This window comes from Osmerus eperlanus, chromosome 5 (genome assembly GCF_963692335.1).
Source record: "Osmerus eperlanus chromosome 5, fOsmEpe2.1, whole genome shotgun sequence".
NCBI classification, from domain to species: Eukaryota; Metazoa; Chordata; class Actinopteri; order Osmeriformes; family Osmeridae; genus Osmerus; species Osmerus eperlanus.
In genome coordinates, this window is record NC_085022.1 from 22081653 (window position 1) to 22089757 (window position 8105).

Consider the following 8105-nt stretch of genomic DNA (forward strand, 5'->3'; position numbering starts at 1 on the left):
GGTGTAAAATATGGCAACTTGTAATGTATACAAATATTCAGGAAGAGCTGCGTTTGTGCATTTCAACTTCCTTCACAGACAGACATCAATTTTCCCAATTTACAGCTAATTGGCTAAATGTGTATAGTTTTATACAGTACACCATCCAGTCCATATGTGGGGGACCCTATAGACATTTCCTGAACTGATTCGATCAGCATTGTTTCCAGATGAGCAGTGGTTGTATGAACTTAAAAGTTGTCTGTCAACCACTAATAAAACAAAAGTTCTATGGGATCTAAATCCTATGAATCTTACGAAACAATATGTTTTTCATCATCTTTCACACACATACTATCAATTTAGGGTGCATCCAGGACTTGCAGTGACAATCCTAACTAGAAAGTCCCTCGCTGCAAAGCCAAAGAACAGATAAACAACCCGGTCACACCCTTACATTAAGTATCTACACTAGTGCTGTGGGGCAGACAGCCAGAGTGTGTCAACCTAAATGCTTAGGAGATCAGGTGCCCCTCTGGCCCTCCTGGTGCATGCCAGGCCCCCTGATCCACCACACATACCTCTGGCAGGGCCAGAGTCACTGGATACGACTGTGGGAACCTCACCCTGGGCTGCTGTGCCTGGGAACACCTGATCATCTCAAACCAGCCAACCAGGACGTTCACATCACTACATTCGTGCGTGAGTGCGTTTGTTGGTGCTTGGAATTGCGTGTGTGTTTGTGCGGAGGTTGTGCATGTATGTTCGAGTGTGCGTGTGTCCGTGCGTGTGCCCAATCATTATTTGAGACTGTAAATGTTTCTGTCATGTGGCAAGACGTGATGGTGTTTTATGTCTGTGTGCATTACCACAGCCTCACTTCTACAGGGGTAAGGTAGAAGAAGATCATAGAGCGTAAATGTCAGTGCACAACTGTGTGTGTGTGTGCACATATGCTTCTGTGAAATCCAAGTTCAACATAAGCGTTGCTCTAGCCCGGATCCTGGGTCAAAGGTCAGGCATATGACATCAACGGAACATCCAGGGGGACGGTCTAAATGTACCCAGAAGTGACACTGGAGTGGACTCTATAAATAGCCTGTGTGGCATGCGCCCACTGCTTGAGAGTGTGAACACCGAACATGAAAACCAGAAGACCCTGGACTGAGCTATGGCAGGAACCTTCTGGTACCAGAGAGGCAGCGGCTTTGAGGATGACTTTAATTATCCGAACCATTAGTTGACTAAGAACTCCATGTTAATTAAAGCTAGGGTTTGTTAGCTTTGACTATCTAGATCTTCACTAGTTTGATTTAATGCAGATCACATACTTCCACCACTCATAACGTGTTTTAAGATCACATTTACATTTTACATTTAGTTATTTAGCAGACGCTCTTATCCAGAGCGAATTACAGTAAGTACAGGGACATTCTCCCCGAGGCAAGTAGGGTGAAGTGCCTTGCCCAAGGACACAACGTCATTTGGCACGGCCAGGAATCGAACTGGCAACCTTCTGATTACTAGCCCGCTTCCCTAACCGCTCAGCCACCTGACTCCACCAGATCAACTAATTAAAAAAGTATTAATTGTTTGCACTCACAAAATGCAAGATTTTTTATCTATTCCGAATTCCGAACTGTAGATCACTAAAAAGTAAATAAATGCTATAAATGGTTATTTCACCTTTAGATAATATAAATTGACTGAACATTTTTAATTGGGACTTCTTAGTTACTTTCACATCTACATAAGATTAGTTACTTTGATCAACTTGAATAAAATGACAACATCATTGAAATGTACCGGGCTCAGATGGCTGAGCGGTTAGGGAATCGGGCTGGTAATCAGAAGGTTGCCGGTTCAATTCCGGCCGTGAAAAATGATGTGTCTTTGGGCAAGACACTTAACCCTACTTGCCTCGGGGGAATGTCCCTGTACTTACTGTAAGTCGCTCTGGATAAGAGCGTCTGCTAAATGACTAAATGTAAATGTATCATTAAGACAGGTGAGAATACTTATATTAGCTATTGAACTAAATCAATCTAGCTGCATTGAATGAGGCAGATTCATAATAATCCTAGAACATGTTCTGTTTACAAACAGTTACTTAAAGAAAAAAAAATTGAAATAATTAATTGGGTAAAAAAAATAATATATATATATATATACACATCTGTTGTGGATTGTAATGGTGACAAAAATTGTTTTTTCAACTCTGCCAGAAAAGAGAATCCCCCCTCCCCCCTGCCTCCCCCCCTTCCTCCCCCTCCAGCCTCATCTTGAGCTGTGACAAACAGCATGCATAGCATCTCCACTGACCCCTGACCCCACACCTTCCTCTCTCTCTCTGACAGACCCAGCACATTGTCTCTCTGTCTGGTTCTGACCCATCACACGTTTTCTTGTTTGAGTCCAGACCTACACTTTTGGCCGTCTTGGTTCCACACACGGTCAGATCTCTCTATCTTGTTGTTACAATCCCACACTTCACTAATGGCCCACACCTGCTCTAGATCCTACTTTTAGACTGGATCAAACATCTCCTCTTTGCCCTTTCGTTCTGTGGTCCAGACCTGCTAAACATACTGTGTTCAGAATAGCAGCCCAAACTACTCTTCTTTACTATCTCTGTCTTTAAACCTCATAATTCACTCAATTAAAAAGATTTTTTACGTGTTCAATAAACCTGAATTAAGATATCACATCTTCAGTCCCCAGTCGTAAAGCAGTACAGAGTGGTAGTCTCCTTTAGTAGACGTAAACGGGTCTTTCTACAAGCGAAACTATTTACTTCAACTGACAAACTTTTCCATCTTCCTGTCTGGATCTTCAATATATTATTTCCCCTTTCTCTGGGATATTCAATACCAGCACCCCCCTCACTCTCGCTGCCCCAGAACTAAGGAGAAAGTTTCCATAAGGTTCTTGCTCTGGCGGGACAATCCTGGTGTAGACCAGGCCTTTATATATCCATCCAGCTTTCTCTCTCTGTCACTCTCTCTGTCTCTCACTCTCTCTGTCTCTCACGCTCTGTCTCTCACGCTCTCTGTCTCTCACTCTCCGTATATCTCACTCTGTCTCTCACTCTCTCTGTATCTCATTCTTTCTGATCTCACTCTCTGTCTCTCACTCTCTCTGATCTCACTCTCCCTGTATCTCACTCTCTCTGATCTCACGCTCTCTTTCTCTCACTCTCTGCATATCTCACTCTGTCTCTCATTCTCTCTGATCTCACTCTCTCTGTCTCTCACTCTCTCACTCTCTCTGTCTCTCACGCTCTCTGTCTTTCACGCTCTCTGTCTCTTACACTCTCTGTCTCTCACGCTCTCTTTTATTGTCCTTTGTCACCTGGCAAAGAGGGACTAACCCTAGACACGATCCCTCACTCTATCACACACATGTACACACAGGAAATTAAGAAAGTTCAATCAAAGTGTAGACCTGCAAAATTAAGAGTATAAGAAGACAAAAATGCACAGAAATCATCAGAAAGCACTGCAATGATTCCAATTCAGCCCCTGAATGCCTTAATGGTATCCACAGTTCAGTAATGATGCACGACTGAGGAATAACCCTTTGTAACTATACTCAGAGATGATGACTACACTTAAAAACCAAACAAACTATCAAGATGTGTGTTTTTAGTAAGTGTGTGGCTACTCCTTTAGAAAGTCGCACCAAATGCTTGGACACCAAGCCCTTATAAAAGGCTATGACCAGATTGCAGACCAAACATATTGTAAAAGCAAGCTAAATATAATGAGAATGGTTGTCATGGTGGTCATGTGAAAGCCAATAAAGCCTGTTAATGACATAAATGTCGACACATGACCCATATCAACGCCAGTTAAATGAGATAATATAATTCACTAAAGAGAACAGCCATACAAACACACAGGCTGATGTAATACTGAGCTATAAATGGTTGAGTTGGACAACAGTGTGTGAGACTTTAATGGAGGTTGAATCAGCTCATCTCGATGTCCCTCGTCCATCCTGGCTGGTACGAGCTGGGCCCTCACAAACCCACCAAACTCTCCTGCTGCTACCGGGAGATTTTCTAGGGTCATTAAACACACTCATACACACACACACACACATGAACACACACACACGCATGCTTGAACAAACACACAAACACACACAATCAAATACATATTTTCTGTTTCTGGGACCGACATCAAGCCCTGATTCATCCCCTCTCAACCATGACTAATGGCACAGCTCCAGCACAAGGAAAGAGAATCTGTTATTACTTTACCTGTTTATCTTGTGTATTCCTCCTCCAGGTAGGCCTATTGCAGACCTCTCTCCTCAGGCCCCTCTCATGCAGATGTTATCGTCCCCGCTGGTAGGAGGATGTATTGTAGGTCTATTGATATTAATTTAGACCACGTTGAACATTGGCGTTAGCCAAAATCAATAGCAAAATTTAGCATGGTGGCTAACGCTACGTATGGCAAACTTTATCACAAAATATTGTGTTTTTAGATGATTAAAGTAGCTGGCTAGACCCACATTTACAACATAATCATAGTTTATAAAAATAAAGAGAGAGATAATTTTTTGGTTTCATTTATTGGACATTTAGATAAAGTTTTTTAGCATAAATTTTTAGCATAAATCAATAGTTCAAGCACACACAACTAGGACCCGCTGTTCCACTAAAATTAGCCATCAGCGTTGTAAAAATAGGCTAACGCGGAACTAGACCCACCTGGGGTCAAATAAATTAAAAAACGATAAAAACGCATACATTAGCAAATACTGTTGATTTTATGTTTTATTATAGTTAATCTGTTATGTAATTCCTTAATGTCCCCAGGAATAACAATTAAACCCTATCCCAGAAAATTCAACAGCCAATTAGTTAAAACTACGGAAGCATACCACTTATGTTCAAAACCCATTGGTTTACAGAATTGGGGCTTCCGGAAAGAGGTCATACTACATACTACAAGAACTAAAGGTCTTATGAAGGAAGTCATTCTCAATCCCCATTGGAGTTTGACCCTTCTCCGCGCTGCTAGTAGGTGATGGGTAGGTAGTTGACTTCATGCAGCGCCGCCGACAGCCGGCTGACTTGAAGCAGCCAATGGCATTCACTGCTTCAAGTCAGCCAGCTGCAGCCGACTATCGCCGACAGTCACAGGCGCTGCATGAAGTCAAACATAGTGTTATTCATTCGGATATTGAATGGCATTGATTGCTTTACATGACTTATGATCATCATTTTATACCTTTCTCGGGGTTTATTGCTTTAATAATCTATCAGTCTCACCACAATACTAGCTCAACAGCGCAAATACAGGGAAAACAAAGCTGACTACTGAAGTAGTAGCTAATTGGTTGGTAGCTAGCCTATCACTGTAGCTGGCTAGCGGGTACATCCGGTGCTTTGGAGAACTGGATATCATATCAGCTGCAGAAGAGCGCATCCTAGCCGACATTATACCATTTTGTTCACCTGGAGAAGCCGGCTGTGCTCCGTTTTGCTCCTAGCTAATCAGACCAGACCCCCGGACCGGTAAGTAACTTCTACATCTTAGCTAACTAGCCTACTGGCTGCTGTGTGGGATTGCTAGAGCTAACTGAGGAAGTTTAAAACGCACAGTTGAGTAGTATGGAAGCAAATCGTGGCCAAAATTTAAATTAAAATGCATTTTCAGAAATGCTTTTTCATTTTAAGAATGTGGCTGCATTATTTGACTCATAAATGAAATTAGTAATCAATCATCCTATTTGCATTTTAATTTTCTTCTTCAAGAGTGCTCAATCTTTCACTTAATTAAAATGAAAAAGAAATATACATTTGAGATTTAATTTTCAAAATATGCCCCAGCAAATAGATACCAAAATTAAATATGAAATGTAAAATTTGAAAATTAAAATGCATTTGCAGAAATGCTTTTTCATTTTAAGAATGTGGCTTCATTATTGGACTCATAAATAAAATTAGTAATCATTCTATTTGCAGTTGCATTTTCATCTTCAAGATTGCACATTTTCAAAAAGAAAACAGAGCAAATATTGCTTTTTTGTTTTCGTGGTCTGCCCGCAAAGTACTGCCCATAATTCGAAAACTTTTTTGAATGTTTTTATTTTTATTGAAAATGTACAAACCATACATTGCCACATCGATACTCTTTTTGTACATGAAGGTACACAACATTCGCCAAATGGCATAATAACATCGTAATCAAAAATATACATTTTATAATACAGAACGGATTACAAGGGAAGTGAAAGGAAACAAACAAAACAAATGGGGAAAAAAGGGGATGATTTCAAGACTATTTTTATGGATAAAAAACTGTGCCGTACATAGTATAACATTGCCCAGAATTCTAAAACGAAAAAGCATTCTGAGCGGCGCAGCAGAGTGACGTCAGTAGCCGCTCTTCTTCAGCTCCCTGCTGACCGAGCTATCCATCTTGTTCGGTAGGGGGCGGTGTGCACATCTGCATTGCATTACATTGCAAATGTGCCGGGAAAGTACTGCCCTTGGGACGAGATGATCTGAGATGCGTCCTCTAAAGACCCGGCAATTCAATCAATTTCCCGGCACATTTGCAATGTAATGCAATGCAGATGTGCACACCGCCCCCTACCGAACAAGATGGGTAGCTCGGTCAGCAGGGAGCTGAAGAAGAGTGGCTACTGACGTCACTCTGCTGCGCCGCTCAGAATGCTTTTTCGTTTTTGAATTCTGGGCAGTACTTTGCGGGCAGAACACGAAAACGAAAAAGCAATGTTCGTCTGTTTTCTTTTTGATTATGGCATAAAATGTGCAGTCTTGAAGAAAATGCAAATAGAATGATTGATTACTAATTTATTTATGAGTCCAATAATGCAGCTACATTCTTAAAATGAAAAAGCATTTCTGCAAATGCATTTTAATTTTCAAATTTTACATTTCAAATTGAATTTTGGTAATCTATTTGCTGGGGCATATTTTGAAAATTAAATCTCAAATGTATATTTCTTTTTCATTTTAATTAAGTGAAAGATTGAGCACTCTTGAAGAAGAAAATTAAAATTCAAATAGGATGATTTGATTACTAATTTCATTTGAGTCAAATAATGCAGCCACATTCTTAAAATAAAAAAGCATTTCTGCAAATGCATTTGAATTGGAATTTTGGTCACGATTTGCTTCCATAGAGTAGGCCTATAGTAGAGTCCTAATCAATTCTGCAAACGTTTTTTTTTTTTTTTAATTTTTACTTTTAGGAAATGTTCTTCTTGTTGGCTTCTTGCCTTGCTCCATGGTAGATTCGTATACTAGCTTACGTTTGTTGTGTGTGATAGCTAGGAAATGGAAAGAAGGCGCGTAATGACTAGAAACAATATTGACCATGCCACTAGATTAAAACTAAAGTAACAAGCCTTTCTTAAAAATGTAAGAGGTAGAAAGTAGCCTACATATATTTGTGTAAAAAATGTAAAGAGTGACATTTGTAAATAGTGATGTAAAGTACTGATACCAGAAAAATTGACTTAAGAACAGTAACTACCCATCTCTGCTAACATGCGATCATGATCTAGTATGTCACCGGAGCAGTATGATCAGGCAGTCAAGACAGGGAAGGAGGGGGACTATAAGCTCATCATTGTCGGACTAATTCCTCATTCAAGAGGGAGGCAGCAGGGCCTGACTGATGGAAACTTCCTTGGCAAAGGCTCTTTCAGTGAGCAATACAGCCCCTGCCAGCAACAGAGAGCCAACTGAGTCTGGATTCATTTCCCCCTCAGGGGGCCCTCATTTCTTCTCCCCCTGACAGCCAACACACTGGAGTGGGTGTGAGTGTAAGAGTGAGCCCAGTGGGAGAAGGTCTCCCTCTGTCTGCTAAGGTAGGACACAGGCAGAGTGGTAACAACTACATTGCTATTTAAGATGAACAATTATTACACAGCATTTTATTCATGTTGGACTGGGAATTTGGCATTATTAAAGGTTATTTTAGTGGAATTACATTCAGAAATTCCACTGTGATATTGCCAAAAACCTTCTGTGAAGAAATTTAATATTGTCATTGATCACAATGACAATATTGAATGACCCTTTCAAATATTGTCTGCAAACTCCATATCGGTATATTCGAAGTACAACTCATTATTTT